Source organism: Bos javanicus, chromosome 8 (genome assembly GCF_032452875.1).
Source record: "Bos javanicus breed banteng chromosome 8, ARS-OSU_banteng_1.0, whole genome shotgun sequence".
NCBI classification, from domain to species: Eukaryota; Metazoa; Chordata; class Mammalia; order Artiodactyla; family Bovidae; genus Bos; species Bos javanicus.
Window position 1 is genome coordinate 35,777,821 of NC_083875.1, and position 24,999 is coordinate 35,802,819.

Consider the following 24,999-nt stretch of genomic DNA (forward strand, 5'->3'; position numbering starts at 1 on the left):
TTGGCAGTACGGGTCCTAACAATGGAGTTGCCATTGGCTTAGGTGAACTGCACCGTCCTGCTCAGGAGGCAGAATGCCATTTTATCCCCCTTCCGTGTCTCTGTTGCTTATCATAGTATAGACCACTCGGGTACTGAATTAGGAGTCAGAAAATGACTATTTCAAAACAAACTCAAATTTGTATTATATGCATGACCCTAGGCATGTTGTTACTGAACCGTATCTGTTCGTTTGATGCACAGCAAGCCGAATGTTGAGATGTCAAGGTGGGCAGCAGAGAAAGGGTTTATTCATTAGGTAGCCAATGAGGAGATGGAGGAATAAGTTTCAAATTTGTCTCCCCAAAGGTGAGGGACTTGGGACATCTGTGGGGTAAAGAAGCAGGATGGACTGAAGTGTGGGGAAAGATGATTAGAGGCAAGGATATGGTAGAGTAATCTATATTCTGTCTAGGCTTATTGGACATATGCTTCTTCATGGGACATGTTTGGAAAATGATTGACATGACCTGAGGGTGGAGCTTTTGGTCTGCTGAAGACAAAATGTCATTCATTAAAAATTCACACAGGCCTAGTTGGGTGGTCTGTGGTACTGACTGGTTTAAACTATGCAACTCTAGCTCTCTATTTCTAAAAAATATCTTAAGCAGCCATTACTATCGTGATCCATTTGTCAAAAGTGTCATCTATAGAGGAGATCTAAAAGAGTCTTGCGATGTTTTGTCGAAGCTAGGTGAAGCTTGGAGGGTATGCAGTTTGTGAGACATTTAGTCAGAGAAGGCTGGTTTGCTGTTGTTCAGTTGCTAAGTCGTGTCCACCTCTTTGCAACAGGACAGCAGTATCCCAGGCTCCTCTGTCCTTTACTATTTCCTGGAGTTTGCTCAGACTCATCTCCATCGAGTTGATGATGCTGTTTAAACATCTCATCCTCTGCCACACTCTTCTCCACTTGCCCTCAATCTTCCCAGCATAAGGGTCTTTTCAAATGAGCTGGCTCTTCCCATCAGGTGGCCAAAATATTGGAGATTCAGCTTAGCATCAGTCCTTCCAATGAATATTCAGGTTGATCTCCTTTAGGATCGACTGGTTTGATCTTCTCACTGTCCAAGAGACTCTCAAGAGTCTTCTCCAGCACCACAATTCTAAAGCATCAATTCTTCAGTGCTCAGCATTCTTTATGATCCAGTTCTCACATTCATGGCATGACTACTGGAAAAACCATACCTTTGATTATATGGGCCTTTGTCAGTAAAATGATGTTACTGCTTTTTAATACACTGTCTAGGTTTATCATAGCTTTTCTTCCAAGGAGCAAGCATCTTTTAATAGCTCAAGTCACTGTCTGCAGTGATTTTGGAGCCCAATAAAATAAAATCTGTCAGTGTTTCTGCTTTTTCTATTTGTCATGAAGTGATGGGACCAGATGCCATATTCTTAGTTTTATGAATGTTGTGTTTTAAGCCAGCTTTTTCATGCTCCTCTTTCACCCTCATCAAGGAACTCTTTAGTTCCTCTTCACTTTCTGACATTAGAGTGCTATCATCTGTATATCTGAGGTTGTTGATACTTTTCACAGCAATTTTGATTCCAGCTTGTGATTCATCCAGCCTAGCATTTTGCATGATGTACTCTGCACATAAGTTAAATCAGCTCAGTTCAGTTCAGTTGCTCAGTCATGTCCAACTCTTTGCGACCCCATGAATTGCAGCACGCCAGGCCTCCCTGTCCATCACCAACTCCCGGAGTTCACTCAGACTCACGTCCATCGAGTCCGTGATGCCATCCAGCCATCTCATCCTCTGTCGTCCACTTCTCCTCCTGCCCCCAATCCCTCCCAGCATCAGAGCCTTTTCCAGTGAGTCAACTCTTTGCATGAGGTGGCCAAAGTACTGGAGTTTCAGCATCATTCCTTCCAAAGAAATCCCAGGGCTGATCTCCTTCAGAATGGACTGGTTGGATCTCCTTGCAGTCCAAGGGACTCTCAAAAGTCTTCTCCAACAGCACAGTTCAAAAGCATCAATTCTTCGGCGCTCAGCCTTCTTCACAGTCCAACTCTCACATCCATACATGACCACTGGAAAAACCATAGCCTTGACTAGATGAACCTTTGTTGGCAAAGTAATGTCTCTGCTTTTGAATATGCTATCTAGGTTGCTCATAACGTTCCTTCCAAGGAGTAAGCGTCTTTTAATTTCATGGCTGCAGTCAGCATCTGCAGTGATTTTGGAGCCCCCAAAAATAAAGTCAGCCACTGTTTCCCCATCTATTTCCCATGAAGTGGTGGGACTGGATGCCATGATATTCATTTTCTGAATGTTGAACTTTAAGCCAACTTTTTCACTCTCCACTTTCACTTTCATCAAGAGGCTTCTTAGTTCCTCTTCACTTTCTGCCATAAACAAGGTGAAAATATACAGCCTTGTAGTGCTCCTTTCACAATTTTGACCAGTCAATTGTTCCATGTAAGTTTCTATTTTGTTGCTTCTTGACCCACATACATGTTTCTCAGGAGACAGGTATGGTGGCCTGGTATTCTCGTATCTTTAAGAATTTTCCACAGTTTTTTGAAATTGACACAGTAAAATGCTTTAGCATAATCAATAAAGCAGAAGTAGATGTCTTTATGGAATCCCCTTTCCTTTTCTATGATCCAACAAATGTTGGCAATTTAATCTCTGGTTCCTCTGCCTTTTCTAAACCCAGCTAGTACATGTGGAAGTTTTTGATTCATGTACTGCTGAACCTAGTTTGAAGGATTTTGAGCATAACCTTACTAGCATGCAAAATGAGTGTAATTGTCTGGTAGTTTGAACATTCTTTGGCATTGCCCTTCTTCTGTATTGAAATGAAAACTGACCTTTTCCAGTCCTGTGGCCACTGCTGAATTTTCCAAATTGGCTGGCATATTGAAAGCAACACTTCTTAAAAGCAAATTCGAGCAGCTTTTTTATTTGAGTTCAAAATGGGTCATAAAGTAGCAGAGACAACACACAACATCAAAAACCCATTTGGCCCAGGAAGTCTGACAAACTTACAGTGCAGTGATGGTTCAAGAAGTTTTGCAAAAGAGATAAGAGTCTACAAAACTAATACAATTATGTAAAGTTTAAAAATAAAATAAAATTAAAAAAAAAAGTTTTGCAAAAGAGATAAGAGTCTTGAAGATGAAGAATGCAGGGGCTGGTCATCAGAAGTTGACAGTGACCAATTGAGTAACGATTAAACTAAAATATGCCTAGGTTCATTTTGATTTTTATTTCATCTCAAGGATTGAACTTTCTACCTTCATGTTCAATCCTCTGAATATCAGCAGGAAATTGAGATGTGGTGATTAAGTCAGGAGCAATATTTGGGAAGGGCCAAAAGTGGAGAGGAGGTTAAGGAATAATGACAGGATAAGGTTTGTCACAGGACCTAGGAATAAGAAGAAAGTGAAGAAAGAAAGAGAATCTCCATTAGCAAAAAGAATAAGAAAATTCTATCTGCTGGTGAAAGAGTTCTATCATTTCTATTCATCTGCATGATAAATATGAGATTTTTCAGAGCTAGAGTGCATCCTTAGTGTGGATGCTTTTGTTTGTAGAATAATGTCTGTAATGGTTAAGCCAAGTTTTAATGAGTAAAAGATTCAGTTATTTCATCCTTGATTAACACTTCTCAATGAGTCATTCAGTGAGATGTTAAGAGCAATTAGAAACATAATAACCCCAAATAAAGTTGAAACCAGTTGAAAATAACTCAACAGAATGAAATGTGTCATAATACTCTTTTAAAATAATTAAACAGGCTTCATTTTTATTGGAGTTTTGAGAACTTTAAAGAAATGAGCATCACTTGTGCATCTCCAAGAAAATATTTTGGTGACCTGAGTTTCCAGACTTATTTGACCATTTCACAACCAGATATCTCTAGGATTAGTATTTCATAAAACATATTTGGGAAATAGTATAAAATGTGTTATTTCAACATGGAAAATTTGAATTCTCATGGAGACATAGAACAGGTGTTCTCTACTGAAATCTCAGTGTAACAGAGAGGCAGTATAATACAGTGACCAGTGCCTAGGTAGGAATCCAGGTTCCAGTATTCATTAATTAGATAATCTTGGCAAAATAAATTAATTTAGCCATATGTCACATGTATATGGCTGAGAGAAAATACTTCCTATAACCAGGTAATCAATTTGAGAATTTCACATCTTGCACATGTTAGTCATTTACAAAGATACATGAAATGTGGGATGCTTTTCCAAACCTTTTTAATAGACTCCACCTGCATTTAAGCAACCAGTACACAAAGCTTCTTGTCACTTTTTGAATCATGCTACTTCCTCAGATTTCCATACCTTTTTTCATGTGATTTTTCTACCTAGAAAGCCTTTTCCAATTTCCACACTTGGAATAGTTCCTATTTTTTTTTTCAATCCCTATCCAAGATTCTTGTTAACAGAGTTGATTTCCACACTTGGAATAGTTCCTATTTTTTTTTTTTTCAATCCCTATCCAAGATTCTTGTTAACAGAGTTGATTTCCTATGTCTTTTTCCCCATTGTTCCTTTATGGTACTTTTCACACTGCTGTATTTTTTGACTGCTTATTCCTTTATTTGCTTTATATTAGTTCTTTTGTTTCTGTGGAATAAATCACCCAAAATTATTGGCATAAAACTGTAGGCTTTTATCATCTCACACATTTTCTGGTGAATATAACTTAAGACAGCAAAAATGAATTATATCATAGGTGAACAGAATAAGCTACCATGAAATCTGATTTCTAAGAAAGCCTTTTGGAATTTCTTTAGAGTTGCTGAAATCTTGAAATCCTGACTATATAATAGTTTGTAGGAAAAAAGTTTTTAATCTAGACACATAAGTTTTTTGGCATTTAACCTTTATATGAGTAACAGGAATAATGAAAACTATGACACGACAAAAAAATTTAGTTTGAATAGTAAGGAAATTTAGGGAAGGATGTGCATTCTTTCAGAGAAGGCAATGGCAACCTACTCCAGTACTCTTGCCTGGAAAATCCCATGGACGGAGGAGCCTGGTAGGCTGCAGTCCATGGGGTCGCTAAGAGTTGGACACCACCGAGCAATTTCACTTTCACTTTTTACTTTCCTGCATTGGAGAAGGAAATGGCAGCCCACTCCAGTGTTCTTGTGTGGAGAATCCCAGGGATGGGGGAGCCTGGTGGGCTGCCATCTCTAGGGTCGCACAGAGTCGGACACGACTGAAGTGACTTAGCAGCAGCGTGCATTCTTTTACCAACACTACTGATTTAGTATTTGTCATTGTCCATTCTATTATATATATTATTACTTCTCTATTTACTGCCAACTTTACAAATATGTGTATTTCTGTTGCCTCTCTTTCTTGTCCACCTGTTTCGTTTCCCCACTTGCACTCTTGACCAAATTGCTTTCTCCATCATTATCAATGACAGTTTTCCCCCCACAAACCACTGTTTTTTTTTTTTTTTTACTGTTTTATGTCTTGACTTTTCTGCCATACTTCACTGTTGACTTTCCCTAGCTTTATAAAATTCTCCCCTACTTTAGTTTTTGCAATTATATGATACGTTTGCTCATAAGTAGTTCTCTAAGTATGAATTATTTCTATAATCATCATAAATAGTCCATACTCAAAGAATGTCATCCTGAAGCAACTTTAGTATTTTTGTTTCCTTTTTTTTATGGTTAATGTATGGGACTAGTTCTTTATTCCTAAATGAAATTTAAACTGCGGCCCATAACTTTTCTGTCACTTTTACATAGAAAATATTCCTCATTCAGTATAATTAACATGCTGTTATTATACTATAGTAATAAACATTTTTAACTTTGTTCAGAGTTAAGGGCTTTTCCCCTTTCTTACTTGGATGGGCTGATACTCAGCAATGGAGGTGGTTATATGTTTTCTCTTTTCCCACTTTTTGCTCTTAAATATGATTGTGATCTTTCTCCTTGCCTTCGCCCCCACTTCAATGTTAGAGACTGGGCATGTGTTTAAGGGCTGTTTTCTCTCTTCTCAATTCTGTTAGTTTTTGAGAGACCACTGAGAGCTTCTCACCTACAGCTACTTTGACAGAAGTCATTGCGTCTCCATTCCGGCTAAATACTTGCTTTCTCAGTCTGAGGTATTTTCTTTCTCTGACCCATCCAGTTCCTTCAGAGCAGAATAATCTTACCAAAATGATGGATACAAATTTCATGATTAATTTTGTGTACTGACTTCTGTGATTGTGAATATCATATATACTAATTTATAATCTGAATGACTTTTTTAAAATTGAGAGCAGAATGTGTTTTTTATATATATATATATATATATATCCAAATATTTAAAATGAATTTAAGCTAATAATAGTTCAATTCACCGTCCAATTCATACACATAGTCCTCTTAGGCAATTTAGATCTTGGTTTGAAGAATATGGACTAGTGCACACAATGAAGTCTTAATATTTAACCATATCCTAGACTGTATTATTTCAGCTTTTGATTTGTCACTGAATGATGAAAGAATATTAGCAATCAATCATTTTTTGTACATTTTGCTAGTCTCAGGAAAGTCATGCTAGTCATGCTAACATTACAAATTATATATGAAGGTCTAGTGGCATTTTAAAATATATTTCTGTGTATTAACAGTAACCATCAACCTCTCTAAATAGAAGAGAAAATATGGTTTTCTATAAAGTGTACAATGGAAAATATAGAGATGATACAATGTGACATCATCTCTTCAAGAAACATTAAGGAAATGGAAAGTGTATCTCTGAATATTTTATTGACTATATAAATGTGTTTATGTATAATACATGTGTAACATGTAGAACACTCAAATAAGAATTATTCAGGAATTATTTGGTTATCACGCTGTTTATTTTATCTGGCCTCTCTGCTCAGAAAGTATTCACTAAAGGTACTTTTTTTTTTTTTTTGCAGTCAGACTTTTATTTTTTTATTTTTTATTTTTTTATTTTATTTTTAAACTTTACATAATTGTATTAGTTTTGCCAAATATCAAAATGAATCCACCACAGGTATACATGTGTTCCCCATCCTGAACCCTCCTCCCTCCTCCCTCCCCATACCATCCCTCTGGGCCGTCCCAGTGCACCAGCCCCAAGCATCCAGTATCGTGCATTGAACCTCGACTGGTATCTTGTTTCATACATGATATTTTACATGTTTCAATGCCATTATCCCAAATCTTCCCACCCTCTCCCTCTCCCACAGAGTCCATAAGACTGTTCTATACGTCAGTGTCTCTTTTGCTGTCTCGTATACAGGGTTATCGTTACCATCTTTCTAAATTCCATATATATGCGTTAGTATACTGTATTGGTGTTTTATTACCTATATTTTAAGTTTGGCATTTGACCAAGGCTTAGAATAAACACAATCTATATAAACTAATACCTATTTAACTTAAGCATAGTGATAATGTACACATGTATTCCTTTGCACATACATAAATATATGTGTTCTAAAGTACAAATACAATTTTTTTTTTCCTAGTTAAATACAAATTCCTGCAAAGGACATGTATGTTCATGAGATTACACACAAACTCCAAAGGACAAAATATTTGGCAATGGAGCTAATAGGAGTGGTGTTTTTCATTACTTCTATTATATCACTCATCTTGAGAATTGACAAGACACTAACATTTGTGTCTAAGGAAATATCTCTAATATATTTATCTTTGAATGTTTATTTTTATTTTTGACTCGACTATCAAGTGTTCCTTCTTTGATTCTAAATTGGTTCATACTGAACTGACATCTTTAATGCACAGAAATGCTATAGAATTGTAAATACTATGTTATTTCCTGCCATCCATTGTCCATGTACAGATGTTATCCTCTACTACTACTTCAGTAGATGGACAGCACTCCAAGCACCTTTGGCCTTTGCACTCTGGCTGCAGGTCTTTGGGAAGTAGATGCTTTTGGAAAGTAGTGAAAAGGATACTGAACTAATTCATAAAGGGTGTCTCTCTTCCTGCACAGTCAGTTGGTGGCATGAGGTGTTAAAGAACAGTTTCTCCAAGTGACAACTAGATTACTGGAGAATTTCAATCCAACAAAGACTGATGACCAGGTGGAAAATGGCTGACCTTCCTCCACTACCTTCACTTTGGTTCTCCCTTAGGTCTGACTTTTAAGACAGAGGATTCTCTCCTTTCTTAGGAGAACTCCCTTTGTTCTTGAGGGTGCTCCCTGGGAATGCCCTCACGTTCAATCACTTGACATTTGTCCTCCAACCTTCTTGTAATCTGCAATAATTCCCTCCCATATTCTCAAAATCTCCTTTGGAGGCATTCCCTCTTGCTTCAAACCCCATTCTCATCATATTCTCTTATAAGGAGTCCTTAATTGACTGTCAAAATCCAAGGGAAAATAACAACAGAAACAACAAAACACATTTCCCTTTCCTCAGTGAGAAAAATTGCTGAGTAGTTAAACCTTTGCAGAGGTGAATATAGATATAATCTTTGGTATACTTATACATATTTGCATTCCTTCCCCCTTTCACAGCAATGGAAAGGAAGCTAAATTTTTTTTTTTCTTTTCTATGTCCATGTTTATGAAGGTGGGCAATTATACCACTACTGCTATGAATTCTCTGTTAATTACAGAAGTAAACATGAAAAGAGAAATTAAAGCTTAGAGCAGGTGCATAGATTGATTTTCTAAATATTTTAATCATCAATGTCACTGTGAGATAGTTGCTATTTTTTGAATACTTGTTATACGCCCTAACTTTTCTACACACTTTACATGCATTGTATCCATTAGTTCTAGTAATGAGGTATGAACTCTTTGTATCCCCATTTGGAGAAACTGAGTCTTAGGAAAAAAATTAATATTTCATTCCAATAAGATATTTTCAGTTTTGTGGCCAAAAATATCAGATTAAAAAATTTTTGTATGTATCACTAATGAACTAGACCATTCTTATGCTTATTCTTTATGCAGCAATCCACACCATTTCATCTTTCTTATTTCTAAGTAACTGACCAAAGAAATATTTACTTTTAAAGATTTAAAATGTTGAAAATTATGTAATGGTGAAAAAACATGCAATAGTTTTATCTGGTATGTTATTGTGCTGTGCTTAGTTGGTCAGCTGTGTCTCACTCTTTGTGACCCCATGGACTGTAGCCCACAAGGTATGTTATTAATTTTGAGAGTAAAATCAACACTGCCATTATAGCATATGTCAGATAAATTCAGTAAAGTCACTTAGTGAAAGTCACTCAGTCATGTCCGACTCTTTGCAACCCCATGGGCTATACAGTCCATGGAATTGTCCAAGCTAGAATACTGGAGTGGGTAGCCTTTTCCTTCTCCAGGGGATCTTCCCAACCCAGGGATTGAACCTAGGTCTCCCTCTTTGCAGGCAGATTCTTTGCCAGTTGAGCCACAAGGGAAGCCAAGAATACTGGAGTGGGTAGATTATCCCTTCTCCAGGAGATCTTCCTGACCCAGGAATCAAACTGGGGTCTTCTGCATTGCAGGAGAGCTCTTTACCAACTGAGCTATCTTCTCTTAAAGACTTTATACATTTTTTTCCCATGGAAATATTACAGGGATTTGGTTGCATCTGTATTAACATAGTTTCATTTATTTCTTAACATATTCTTTTTTTTAAGTTGTTTTTTTTTTTTAATTTAAATCTTGTAACATGTTCTCTTTATCTCCTATCTTTTTAAAGCACAAGACACATAATATTGATCTGTAGTCATTAAGACAGGTCCTCTTGTTTCTGATTCCTCAGTAAGCACACGGAAAGTAAGATACTTCTCAGGAAGTTAATCAGCAGCCTATGACAACATTCATCACCTAGTGTTCCAGTGATCTTTCAAAATTTTAACAGTATTAGATAGCTTTTGAAGTAATTATGACTAGTGTTTACAAATGCAGCACTTAAGATTTATGTGTCACTGGATTTTGTTTTTCCTAAAATGTGACAGAATTATAAAGACAAATCATTATTTTATAGAGTTGTACAAAAGGAAAAAAACAAAAAAAACAAAACTAAAATACTCCATCGTGTACACATCCTGATTTTAGAGATGCTAAAATTTGAAAAACAACATATGGTAAACACGTAGCAATAAATGTTACTATTGGTTGATGCAGGAGTGTTTAGGAGGAAGGGACATGTGCACAAGTCCTCCAGGCTGGTGAGAGTGGAGACTAGTTTAGTCTTCCTGGAGGTCATTTGGTAATACCAATCCAAAGTTGTAAAACCATTTATATTTTTAAACTCAGTAATTCCTGTAAAACAAAAGAAATAATGAGACATGCAAACATTTAGGAACAACTTCTACATGTTGCTGCTGCTGCTGCTGCTAAGTTGCTTCAGTCGTGTCCGACTCAGTGCGACCCCAGAGACGGCAGCCCACCAGGCTCCCCTGTCCCTGGGATTCTCCAGGCACATGTTAGATGCTGTCCTAAATACTTGGGATGTATCCACAAAGGAAACAAACCTTCTGCTCTTATGGAACTCATATTGTGTCAGAACAGAAAATGATTTTGATAGATTGCACTATGGGAAAAAAAAGATTATAGAACGATATTTGCTCCATGATTCTAATTTGTAAATGTATTTCAAAAAGTAGAAACATTACAAATTATCCCACAGTAGGTGATTGGTATGGTATATTTAGCCAACTGGATTTTGTTTCCATTTGGGTTTTATTTTATAAGTTTTAACCAGATTTGATTATTACAAATGTAAATAACTTACATGGGCATTTTTCTATTTGCTAACTAATCTGTTGTATTTACTTTGTTCTCAAAACAGAATTTTATTAGATTTAGAACTTAAGAGGCCAAGACCAGATAAGTGTGATCTGTTAGTAAGTACTGACTCAGTGGTTCTCAAAGTAGGATGCTGCAGCAGCAGCACGCCTTAGGATCTTGTTAGAAATTCAAAATTTGGGATTGTAATCCCCACTACAGAATCAGAAACTATGGGGGCAGGGCCCAAATATCTGTACAATCAACCCCTTCAGCCATTCTGATATACTCTGAAGTTTGAGAAGCAGGCATGGTAACTTGTACTCAGTTGGAAGGAAACAAATGGATATTTGTGGGGACAGATACCAAGAGTCAGTTACCATAGAGGTCCTTTAAATTATTTCAAATAAATTATGGTGACCAATGAGACTATATCATTAGCAGACTCCTCTCCTGACTAGATCTATGTCCTTGAGTTCCTTATTTCTGTGTTCCTCAGTTAACTTACTTATAAAATAGATATAAGTATCTACCACTTGGATTTGTTTGGAAGACTGATTAAATTGACTAGTGTATGAAAAATCCTGTAACACATGTAATCCTCACATGTGTTTGCTATCATCATTATTATTGTCAATTATAATTATTAATGATGCCTCAGTAAGTTAAATGATTTGCCAGACACGATACAGCTAGGATTTGATCCCAAGTTTGTTTTCCTCTAGATAAAGTTCTGCTTTTTCCTCCCTTGTCTCTCTATGTACAAAAGTTCTATTTGTACCATATATTTTGTCTCTTTATACACATTTTCTCCTCCTTTATTGTTTAACATTGATCTGATAGACTGGCTTCTCTAAACTAAATGTCTTCTCTAACTAAACATCATAAAAAAGGGGGTAATGCTTTGTGTTTCCCATTGTCTGATATTATATTTAGATACATGATAGATGTTCAATAAATACTTGCTAATTGTGAGAACAAGGGCATGGCTAAAAATTTCTTCAAACACTGGTAAAATATATCTCCTATGCTATTGAATAAAAGATTATAGAAATCATATTAAAGAAAAAAAATTTCTCTCTCTATTTTTAATAGACAGTTGTCAAGATAGCCTACAAATGGATTCAGGGCTAAGTAGATTAGATCTAAGTGCATTAGATCTGGGTAGATCTGTTTTACTTAACAACATCTAGCCTACGTAATAGAAAAGGTGGAGAAGTATGAAAATATTCATGGGTTCTTCTAGTTAAGAAATAAAGAAACCTAGTATTTAAGTTGTTGAAAGACAGATATTTTCCCTCATAGAATCCTAGGGAAAATATCTTAAGTATTGAGACAAATTAAATTATCTTTAATGCAGTTTGAATATGTTTCATATTGAATAGTTGATAAGTAGGAGACATAAGAATGTTCAATAAAAACATATTTGATATAAAAAAACATACTTTGGTACATAAAACTCAATTCATAAAAATTTCAACTTTATTATTTTGTTGGTACTCAAATTACCCCATCTTTACTTTTTTTAGCTTTTTATTGAGATATAGCTGATTAACCATGTTGTGATAGTATCATATGAACAGCAAGGGATTCAGACTTATATATACATGTGTCCATTCTCCCCCAAACTCCCCTCCTATCCAGGATGCCACATAACATTAAGCAGAGTTCCATTGCTATACACTAGGTTCTTGTTGGTTTTCTTTTTTATTTAATATTTATTTACTTTATTTTTGGCTACATTAGGTCTTTGTTGCTTTGTGCAATCTTTCTCTGGTTGTGGCCAGAGGAGGCTACTCTTCCTTGTGGTATGTGGGCTTCTCATTGTGCTGGCTTCTCTTGCTGTGGACCACAGGCTCTAGGCAGGTGGGCTTCAGTAACTTCAGCACTGCCAATGCAAGGGACATGGGTCCAATTCCCAGTCCTGGAAGATTCCACATGCCATGGAGCAACTAAGCCCATGTGCCACAACCACTGAGTCCACGCTGTAGCATCAATGAACCATGACTGAGCCCACGTGCTGCAGAAATTACAACTTTATTATGCATGTATAGCCACATAACAATTCTCATGATGCCAGTTGTATTAGATTTTTGTTGTATTAACAAATATTCATCAATGTATTATAAATGGCTCACTTAATAATAAGTTGAAGAATTTCCCTGTGATTGGAGGAGAAAAATAGTCATGAGAGACATCAGTGGAGTCATAAGTGGACAACAATAAGACCATATATGACACTAAAGCTCTGATCAATAAGCCTAGGAACCCAAGCCACAACTTTTGCATCAGTTGGCTCAGTGTGGTTAGGAAAGTCCAGTACTTTCAGGATATTTTCAAGTGAGTGATTACCAACTTTGTTAATGTTTGTCTCCTGCTTCCAACTCAAAACCAGCCACTGCTGCTGCTGCTGCTGCTGCTAAGTTGCTTCAGTCCTGTCTGACTCTGTGCAACCCCATAGACGGGGAGCCCACCAGGCTCCCCTGTCCCTGGGATTCTCCAAGGCAAGAGCACTGGAATGGATTGCCATTTCCATCTCCAATGCATGAAAGTGAAAAGTGAAAGTGAAGTTGCTCCAGTCGTGTCCGACTCTTAGCGACCCCATGGACTGCAGCCTACTAGGCTCCTCCGTCCATGGGATTTTCCAGGCAAGAGTACTGGAGTAGGGTGCCATTGCCTTCTCCTCAAAACCAACTAGAGAAAGCCAAAAATGCTCCCCAGTCAATCACATTGAGTGCCCTGCTCTAGTTAACCTACCTCCAGCTTTCCCTTACTCACAACCTCCAATCAGAGCGTACATGGTTTAGGAGGTAGGGAGAATAGTGACATGTCAAATAATAGATTTTCAGTTAGAAAATGAATAAGTTGCAGGAATCTAATCACAGGATTGTAATTATAGTCAACAATACCATATTATACATAAAAAATTGCTAAGAGAGTAGATTTTAAGTGATCTCACCACAAAAATAATAATAATATTTTTGTATGATGGAGATGTTAGCTGAGGTTTTAGTTATAATCTTACCGGGATACAAAAATGTTTTGATTCAACACATTGTATACCTTAAAGTGTTATATAATGTCATATATAACAAATGTTATATATATTTTAGTGTTATATGCTGTAATGTTATATGCCAAAGAAGTTGAAAAAATGACATTAGAGGTATCAGTAGAATCCAGAGAGTAGAGTGGGTTTTGGCAAGACAGGAATGGATTTTGTTTTGGACATTTTGACTTCAAGTTAACTGTGCCATAGGTATGTTGAAATGTCTACCACAAAGTTGGAAAATAGAACTTGAACTGGGGACTACAGGCAGATCTGTAAAAACTGGTTTGGAAATACTACCCATAGAGCTAGTACCTGAAGTCATGAGTATAAGGGTAATTTCAGATATGGAAGACGTAGAAACACGAGAGTCATAAAATACACCAATACACTGATTCACATAATTCATTTGAAAATCCCCAAGCATAGCTACATCCCTGGGCCTTGTGCTTGGTGCTGAACATAAACATGCTGCAAGACTGCCTACATTTAAAGATCCTTAGGAAGGAGAAAAAAAAGCACAGCAAAATCCTGAAGTTGTATTCATCAGAATATTAAATACAAAAGCAAAACCTAAAAATAACAAGTAAGGCACTGATGGAATCACTGGAATAAGAGACTTGAAGGAAGGAAGAATAGTCGACAAGTACACCTGCTGTTAGTTATTTGAGGGTGATGATGACTTTAAAAAAGAACGTGATCTGGTGTTTTGGCATATTGGAGATAATCCATGGAGAATGTCATTATCATTATTAGGGTAAACAACATATTGTTATGTATAGCAAGTAAGTATAGACTGCCCACCCAAAAGCAAAGTAAAAGATGGAAGCTTGAAGAAGTAAGTGGGTCAAAGGCAAAGTTCTCCAGGAAAAGAAAGGCTTGAAATTACAGGTTGAAAGGAACAATTAAATGGAGAATGAGAAATTGTCATTAGAAAAAGCATAAAAGGTGAAGTTAGGATAGGCAAAAGAAGATGAAAATAAGAATACAAGAAGGAGAGAAAGTCTTTTTTCTTGAATCATTTCAGTCCCTCAGTCGTGTCTGACTCTTTGCAACCCCATGGTCTGCAGCACTCCAGGCCTCCCTGTCCAACACCAACTCCCGGAGCTTACTCAAACTCAAATCCATTGAGTCGGTGATGCCATCTAACCATCTCATCCTCTGTTGTCCTCTTCTCTTCTTACCCTCAATCGTTCCCAGCATCAGGGTCTTTTCCAGTGAGTCAGTTCTTTGCATCAGGTGGCCACAGTATTGGAGTTTCAGTTTCAACATCAGTCCTTCCAATGAATATTCAGGACTCATTTCCTTTAGGATGGACTGGTTGGATCTCCTTGAAGTCCAAGGGACTCTCAAGAGTCTTCTCCCAACACCACAGTTCAAAAGTATCAACTCTTTAGCACTCAGCTTTCTTTATGGTCCAACTCTCACATCCATACATGACTACTGGGAAAATCATTGCTTTGACTAGATGGACCTTTGTTTTCTTGAATATAAAGTAATACATGAGGAATGGATGAATATATAGGTGCATTATTTAATTGGAGATATAAAAATTGAAGTTGTTAACATGAATAACTTTAATCCACTTAAAATGTATGAGCAAATTATGTCATAGCAGAAGAGAGAATGAAATATAGAAAAAGGACAGAAAAAGAGGAGAGATTGGAAATATTTCACTTTAGTGGCTATTAGGAATGTAATGGGTAGGTAATTGTTAAGAAATGATAATGATGATGAAACAGGAGCAACACATATGGCTAGTTATATGGTAGAATAGCAAAGCAGGAAGCAAACATTTTGGTATAGCAACTTTCTTTTCCAAGGATTAGAGGAGACAATTTTATGGAACATCATTTCACTGAGCTGGGGAGGATTAGAGTGAAAGGGAAATTAAATGGAGACAGAGAGGTTTCAGAGTACATGATCTAAAACTACCTCATTTTAAGAGATAAAGGACCAGTGGCTTAAAAACCTTGTCCATGTGGTTAAAATGAAGGTTCTGGTCCTTAATTTTGGAATAGGCCATGAGAGTCTGGTTCTTACAAGTCCAGAACTTCCGTGAGAATCTACAGTTTATTAAGAATTACAAGTGATTTTCAGGTGTATTTCAGAAGTATGTACTTTTAAGTTTGAGAGGCACTGACATACACTCTACTTCTACTTCTGTGTTGGTAATTGCCATGAAAATGGTGAAAGGAAAAGCAGGAGGAATACTGGGTATTTCCAGGGGGTAAAAGTCAGACACGACTGAGCGACTGATCTGATCTGATCTGATTCAAGTATCCAATTATGCAGAAATAGCTAGAAAGGGACTGTGAGGCCCCAATACAGCTCTGTTTTGAGAACAGGGAGAGAGAAGGATCTGAGAGTAATGATGGCAGCTGCAGAACTGAAGCTCCAGAGTTTATCAGAGCTTTGGCAACAGTTGATGTGAGATGAAAATTAATGTTTCTATAGTTACTGAATAATTTGTATAAAGTTAAACCAGTTCTATGAACTTTCATAGGTTCTTACAGATTTCTTAACATAACCAACTCCAGTAATGAAAAGATTGTGATATTATGCCGGAAGTTACAGTTTACAATTTTAATTTCTTCCCAAATGTATAGATATCTATAACACAATGACTTTTATGATGAACATTATTATTTCTGAAACTCTATTAATTAATACAGCTGAATGTCAACTTAGGAAAATTATGGTATGACATTGTCACTCTTGAAAAAGAATTTGGATAATCTCTTTATAATGCCCCCATTTGTAGTTGGAAGTTATTGTTGCCGATCATATGAACACAACAAAATTTTTATAAAATTTTAATATTTTGAATAATTTGGAGTGACATGTTTAAGGATAGTGATATTAAGAGTCAAAATATTAAATGTGAGGATCTATACATTTTAGTTTAAAACATGTAAATACCTACTTTCAATTTGGATTGCTTGATGTTATTTCTGTATCTCCCCAACACCAGAAATATTTGTAATAATTACTTTAATTTGATACTTTTTTAAATGAGGATAAAACTTTAGTTAGAGGTTTTAACATTTTGTATTTTTGTAAGCACAGTTTCAAAGCAAATAGTTGTTCAGTTACAAAAATATCAAAGGCACCTCTGCTGCTGCTGCTGCTGCTAAGTCGCTTCAGTCGTGTCCGACTCTGTGCGACCCCATAGACGGCAGCCCACGAGGCTCCCTCATCCCTGGGATTCTCCAGGCAAGAACACTGGAGTGGGCTGCCATTTCCTTCTCTAATACATGAAAGTGAAAAGTGAAAGTGAAGTCGCTCAGTCGTGTCCGACTCTTAGTGACCCCATGGACTGCAGCCTACCAGGCTCCTCTACCAACAGCCTAAAACACAAATTCCAGTCTATAATGTTTTTGGCAACTTTTTTTTCTTTTTCCTAGTCATGCATTTGAGTTTTCAAATATCTTCCAATTATATAATGAAATCTTTGCAGAAGCCCTGGGATATTATGATTTGTGGAGTTAATTCACAAATAACATCTTTCCTCAGTAGAGTTTAAACCATGGAAGAAATATTGTCATCTTTTGTCATTTTAATTTTCTCTAATGTATACAAACATGTTAATGCATAGTTGGAAACTAAAAGGTTCAGACAAATTTGAGTCCCCAAAGAATATGCTGTACAATTAGTTTTCTGTCACAGTAAAATGTATCCAAATTCTTTGAGATCATATTAAACTAATAAGGTGATGCAAGGTACAAGTAATTTTATAATAGCTTTATTAAGATATAATTCTCATACCATAAGATTATTTTTTCATGAAACTTTTTAAAGTGTACAATCCAGTGGCTTTAGTGTACAGGTAGACAGCATTGCACAACCAGCACCACTATCTAATTTTATAATGTTTTCATGATCTGAAAAGAAATCCTGTACCTATTGGCAGTCATTCACCTTCTGCTCACCCTTCAGGCCCTGAAAACCACTAATCTGCTTTCTGTGTCTATAGAATTTCTCAGATATTCAAATGGTTTTCCATCCAAGCCTGAGATGACACACCCTGTCCAGGATTCAGTCCATATCTTATTACTGTACTGTTACAGAGTAGAGTTTAAGGGAGCAGGGGTGGGGGGCGGTAGGTAGCCTCTCATGATTTAAAAAAAAAAAAAAAAGTCACTGGAGCTAGAGTTTCAGGCATTAATGCTGCATTCTAGCTAGAGGATTGGGAGAAGGCAATGGCACCTCACTCCAGTACTCATGCCTGGAAAATCCCATGGACGGAGGAGCCTGGTAGGCTGCAGTCCATGGGGTCGCTAGGAGTCAGACACAACTGAACGACTTCACTTTCACTTTTCACTTTCCTGCATTGGAGAAGGAAATGGCAACCCACTCCAGTGTTCTTGCCTGGAGAATCCCAGAGATGGGGGAGCCTGGTGGGCTGCCGTCTATGGGGTTGCACAGAGTCGGACACAACTGAAGCGACTTAGCAGCAGCAGCAGCAGCTAGAGAATTAATGAGAATAGGGGGAAAAGATGGGTATGTTGTCTATATTCAGGGCCACTTCTTAGAAGTCACTCGCTCTACTTCCACACACATGCATTTTCCAGAGTTTAGTCTCATAACACCAAGACTAAGAATCTTTTTCCAAGTAGCCATTAACCTACTTCAAAGTCAGCAGCCCTTTATAAAAATAGGGAAAGATAAATATTGGAGGATAACTGGAACTCTCTGTCATAGTGTTAAACCCACTTGAACTTATTAAAATGTATTAAGCTAAGATTTGGAATACCTGAAGAACAATCCTTATGAAAGATTTTAGACTCTTAGGGCAGCATATGTAGTGGCTTTTGATGGTGGCAATAAAATATAAAACCATTAAGTGTCATATTTGTACCAGGATATAAAAAATATGAGAAAAGACCATATTTGTCTTGTTCATCACTTAACCTCATATTCTGGAATAATAGTGACTGACACATAATTGCTCAGTAAATATTTATTGAATAGATAAGTGGATTATTGAGTTAACTTCATGTAGCTGTATCTGTGGTTTACAGTTAGAGTTAAATAATATATTTACAAATTATCTAATCTTGGGATGAGTTGATAATTCCAAAACTTATCGCTATCGCTCTAACTTTGCCAGGATTTAAGATCTGTTTTGAAAGAAATGATCTAGGCATTGAAAAGACATTGAGAAAGTTTGGGTGTTACTGAGCTAAGGTAAAAATCTAACACCTTAATACAGGGTTGTTTTCTTCCTTGGGAACTGTAGCAATTATTTCTATATTGAAGCATTGCATTATTTATGTAGGTGTTTATTAGTTATTTACTGAGATTTTACAATATGCCAAACTTCATTGAAACTACTTTTTTTTTTCCTCATATATGTAATCTGCAATTATAATGGGAATTGCATTTCTGAGTAGATAAGCTTGACACTCTTCAAAGAATTAAGAGTTCAAACTTTGGGTTTTAAAAAAAAAAAAAAACATTATTTGCAATTTTCTAACTAGATAGACGGCTATCTGGTTTCCCAAGAAAGCGTTTCTCATAACTGATACAAAAACTGCATATATATTGCACAAAATGTACATATTTTATAAAATCTAATGTATTTTAAAATTCATTGGCAGAAAATTTTAGAAATTGGCATATCTGTTCATGTATAGTTTCAATTTATCATTTAATAAGGTAGGCACTACGGAGCTATCTATCTAAAATTAATCATAATACATTGGAGCTGTAAGATGGAAGAATTTATTTACTATTATTTATTTTAAAACTTTGAGAGTATAGTTGTATCTCTGCTTTATGGAGTTGAAGTTTTAAGTTTCATTCTAAATAGAATAGAATGAAAACTCAATTTATTTCACATTTCCTCCTCATTAAAAGAATCAGAATTTCTATGCTGCATGTAACTAATAGAGTAAGAGAGTTTGTATTTGAAATTCATCTGTACCATTTCTACCTCTATGCTCTTGGGTACATTTTTAAGTTTCTCTATTGTCGTGTGTGTGTGTGTGTGTGTGTGTGTGTGTGTGTTAGTTGACCAGTGCTGTCCAACTCTTTGCAACTCCATGGGCTGTAGCCCACCAGGCTCATCGGTCCATGCAATTCTCCAGGCAAGAATACTGGAGTGGGTTGTCATTCCGTTCTCCAGGGAATCTTCCTGACCCAGGGATCAAATCTGGATCTCCTGAATTGCAGGTAGATTCTTTACCATCTGAGCCACATTGGAAGCCCTCTATTGTCTTATCTATACAATAATGGTAATCATATTTGATAGGATTGTTCTAGCGATTAAATGAGTTGAACCTAAAGTACTTAACCTACTTCCTGTCATATAGTAGATATTCAACCAATGTTAACAACTATTAATATTACTATTAATATTAGGATCCACTAAGCTGTTAGTAGGGGCTTCCCAAGTGGTGATAGTAGGAGCTTCCTAGGTTGGCATTAGTGGTAAGAACCTGCTTGCCAATGCAGGAAACATAAGAGATGCGGGTTTGATCCCTGTGTTGGGAAGGTCCCCTGGAAGAGGGGATGGCAACTAATGCCAGTATTCTTGCCTGAAGAATCCCATTGACAGAGGAACCCGGCGGACTCAGACCGTAGGGTCAGGGTCACAGAGAGTTGGACATGACTAAAGCGACTTAGCACAGCAAGGTGATTGTAGACATATAAGAAATGTGTTAATTACCTGACCTCCGAATCTAATATATATGTGTTTATATATATATATATAGGAGAAGGCAATGGCACCCCACTCCAGTACTCTTGCTTGGAAAATCCCATGGACAGAGGAGCCTGTTAGGCTGCAATCCATGAGGTTGCTAAGAGTCGGACACGACTGAGCGACTTAACTTTCACTTTTCACTTTCATGTATTAGAGAAGGAAATGGCAACCCACTCCAGTGTTCTTGCCCGGAGAATCCCAGGGACAGGGGAGCCTGGTGGGCTGCTGTCTATGGGGTCGCACAGAGTCGGAAATGACTGAAGTGACTTAGCATAGCATATATATATATATATATATATGCATACATATATATATATATATAAATACCACTTGTAAGAATGTTGCACAGTAGTAAAATATCATGTGGAAACTGTGTTGTATATCACAGAATTTGATGCCAGCATCTCTGGATTAAAACAAAAACAACAAAGCAACTCCTGTAATAAGTATATTCACATAATAACTTCCTCAGAGCTGAGAATTAAATTAGTTGACCCATTCAAAATATTTAAAGCTGTGATTCATATATCTCTTATTTTTAGTAAATATTATTTATGGCATATGACTTAATTGAGATTCTGAACTTAATTAAGTTTGAGTTGAATTTTGACTTCACAATGTATTAGTGATAAGATATTTTAGAGTATATACAGGCAACTGTTAGCTTCCATTTTTTGTCTGAAAATGTGGAAAATAGTGTCATTTTTGTATTAATAGAAATACTCAGAAGAAATTTTAGTGAATGCCAATTGAAGATATATGAAATAAAGTGTAGAGATCCTAGCATTGTTACTTATCCATTGCTAACTAAATATCATTTTAATGAGACCTGCCAGACTGCCTTTAAAATAATTTGTAATTATATTTTAAATAATTTAAAATAGCTCCCCAATGTTTAGGTTTCCAAATCATCTAAAAATTCAACCTTCTGTCACTCCCTCTAAAAATTGAACTTTCAGCAAAATTGAGCCAAGAAGAAATAAAGTGCTTTAAACCATCTTAAAATCAGAGAAATCACCTTCTGAAATGCCAATTCCATGAATTTTTCCAGCCACATATCCAATAAATCCATTAGTTAATAGCTATAGTCTATAGAAATACTAATTCAAGTACAACTTTTCAGGATTTCTGCAGTAATTTGACAGTTATATTGGGATTACTATGAAATATTCCTCCTTGACTATTGTAGGTCTAGGATATTAGACTTTCAGAATTACCAATAATGTTTTGTTTTGTTTTGCTGAAATTTGCTTACTTGCTTCAGCATACATTCTTTCTGAATGGTTATTCCTCCAGATATAAATAGTTCAAATGGAAGAGGTTTATCTGATCAAATTCATTTAGCTGAATCTTATTATATGAAATAAAATTTCTAGAAATGCATCAAGGACAACACTAGCCTAGTGCCAATGTCACTGACAGTTTAATAGCTCATTCTTCACCACAAATTGCCCCCCACCCCCACCAAATATTTATGTCACTCATATCTTGTTAAAATGGACTCTCCTCTTTGAGTGTAACTCAGTACTCAGTATCAACTGAAAAGGGTAGATTAATTTTAAGTGAAGTGAAGTGAGGTCGCTCAGTCATGTCCAACTCTTTGAGACCCTATGGATTGTAGTCTACCAGGCTCCTCCCTCCATAGAATTCTTCAGGCAAGAGTACTGGACTGGATTGCCATTTCCTTCTCCAGGAGATCTTCCCAACCTAGGGATCGAACCCCAGTCTCTGGCATTCCAGGCAGACTCTTTAACCTCTGAGCCAACAGGGAAGCCCCAGATTAATGTTGGGGTAGGCTATATTTCTGCTTTGGCTTTCTTGTAGGCCTAAAATCACCTCCCTGGCTTGACCTTGTCTTTGAAAAAAATGTCATTTCTAGAATCCCTGAATTTAAGCATGAGCAGTGACTTTGAGTCTGAGTATCCAACACATCTGATAAGATCAGATCAGATCAGTCTCTCAGTCATGTCCAACTCTTTGCGACACCATGAATTGCAGAACGCCAGGCCTCCCTGTCCATCACCAACTCCCGGAGTTCACATCTGATCAGATAGTGCTAAAAGAAATTATTGTTTTTATAGTATAATGTCAAATCTTAAAGCTTGAATTTAAATTTTAATAATGAAATAATAATAACAATTAAAAATTTCTTTTGGTGTATCCAAGGAGTTCATTCCCCAATGGCAATACTTAGCTTCAACCAAATATTGTTTCTAATACTTAACTTTTTAACATGTGCCTCAAATTTAACTGGATGCACCTCTTGATTAAAGAGGTAAGGATAGGGAAAAGTCACTATAATTCTTTGAATGACTTTAAGATGTATAAGCATTCAGATCAAATAGCATTCAGATCAACTAGGAAAGGTTTCCTTTTAATCAACATCAGCAGAAAGTAGACTTTTTCAAGTCATCTTCTCCTTCCTTGCTTCTGTAGGGAAAATGCAAGCAGAAAGTAGCTGAATAGTGAATTTAGGACATCTGCAAAGTTAGTCCATGTGCACTGGAATTAGCAAAAAGGATAGGCAGCAGAGACATCTATCAGTTCAGTTCAGTAGCTCAGTCGTGTCCGACTCTGCAACCCCATGAATCACAGCATGCCAGGCCTCCCTGTCCATCACTAACTCCCGGAGTTCACCCAGACTCACGTCCATCGAGTCAGTAATGCCATCCAGCCATCTCATCCTCTGTCATCCCCTTCTCCTCCTGCCCCCAATACCTCCCAGCATCAGAGTCTTTTCCAATGAGTCAACTCTTCACATGAGGTGGCCAAAGTACTGGAGTTTCAGCTTTAGCATCATTCCTTCCAAAGAAATCCCAGGGCTGATCTCCTTTAGAATGGACTGGTTGGATCTCCTTGCAGTCCAAGGGACTCTCAAGAGTCTTCTCCAACACCACAGTTCAAAAGCATCAATTCTTCAGTGCTCAGCCTTCGTCATAGTCCAACTCTCACATCCATACATGACCACAGGAAACTATAGAGGGCTATTAAACAGAATAATTACTTGGAGCAAGGAGACCTGAAGGCATGGCCAGTAACTGGAGGAAAACACAATGGACTGAGAGAATCAGAGACTCAGAGTACAGTCAAGTCTCTGCCACCAGTTGGTTCAATGACTTGGACCAAGAAATTCTGAGCATGCATTATTGAAGATTTAACTCCACATGTGCATTTCAGTTTGCATAAAAAATAATGTAAATATTTACACTTAATTGATAGTACTAGTTTATTTTCCACTAATATTGGATAAGAAGAATGTTAGAAATATTTTATTTCATTCTTCAAGTGGTTCATAGTACTGTCAAGATCATTTCCACACATGATTTCTACTAAGAATTAAGTAATATTTTTATCAGATAAACTATGTTACATAATGTTTCCTTCATTAGCAGTAAAAAAAGATTTAATGGTTAGAAACCTGAGAGAAACATATCCTCCAAACCAACACCACTCATAGGAACTGGCACAAAGTGTACCTGCCTATATATGTCATTCATGAGTTTTCTAAAAGGTTCATAAATGCTACTAATTTCTTCACTGAGGGTAGAAATTAAATCTTCAGTTTCCTTATTTTGTTGATAGAAAACAGCATCTACCTATCAGGAAGCAAATTTAAGGGCTTAGTAAATATGTGTTGATTAGTAAGTTACCACTCCATCAAAATGATAAAACTGTTGCAAAGCATGTTAACTACTAAATATGATCACATGTGATAGTAATCAAATGTCTTGATTCAGTGAAAATAACGATAACCAGTTTCATAAAGAGCTATTGTTAAATATCTTAATTTAAGGTGTATAACAAACTATGGAATACTACATGACCTTTAAAATGATAACATAAAAGATTTATATTCATGAATAGCTATATATTACCCACTGATTAAAACACATCAACTGGACAGTGGTGTAATAACCATATTTGTACACGTGTGTGCATGCATGTGTATGATAGCATATGTGTGTGTGTATTTGACGCTGTTAACTGAGTGTAACTGAGAAGACTTTCTAAAATAATATATGCAAATATATTTTGTTTACAAATATATCCCTCACCCATAGTCCCACAAGAAGCAAAGACAATAAAAATTCTCTGCTTGTTTGTCATCCCTTCATTAAAGAGCTGAAATTAGAGTAATTAATTTCAAATCACAATAATTTGATGTGAATTGAGTAATGGCAATGCTATTTTAGACAAATATTGTAGTCAAAATATGTGCACTAATTACACATAAAATAAATTTTTTCATGATATTGAATCACTATTTAACATTTTATGATCTTAAATTAAAATGCAATATCTTTACTAATACAAAATATTTCTGGTTTTACTTTATTTAGGTCTCAGGGTGGTGAACTTTTTCTTTGAATTCCTAACCTGTGAGCCTGTGGTAAGATTATGATTAATATACTAAGTTGTATGATTTATTTACCTGTTACCTCTGCTTGATTAATAACAGTAAAGGGAATTTGCTTAGGTAATTTGA

General features: G+C 36.4%; 1 protein-coding gene across 13 annotated transcripts in view; it reads left to right on the forward strand.

The window, feature by feature from the left end:
• The window catches only part of PTPRD (protein tyrosine phosphatase receptor type D), a 2,538,842-nt gene that overhangs the window by 1,144,343 nt on the left and 1,369,500 nt on the right, over positions 1 to 24,999 (forward strand). For all 13 annotated transcript variants that reach the window (XM_061425298.1, XM_061425300.1, XM_061425301.1 and 10 more), the window contains exon 7: positions 24,854 to 24,903. The gene's annotated coding sequence lies outside the window, so the exon portion shown is untranslated. The remainder of the gene's footprint in view (positions 1 to 24,853; positions 24,904 to 24,999) is intronic.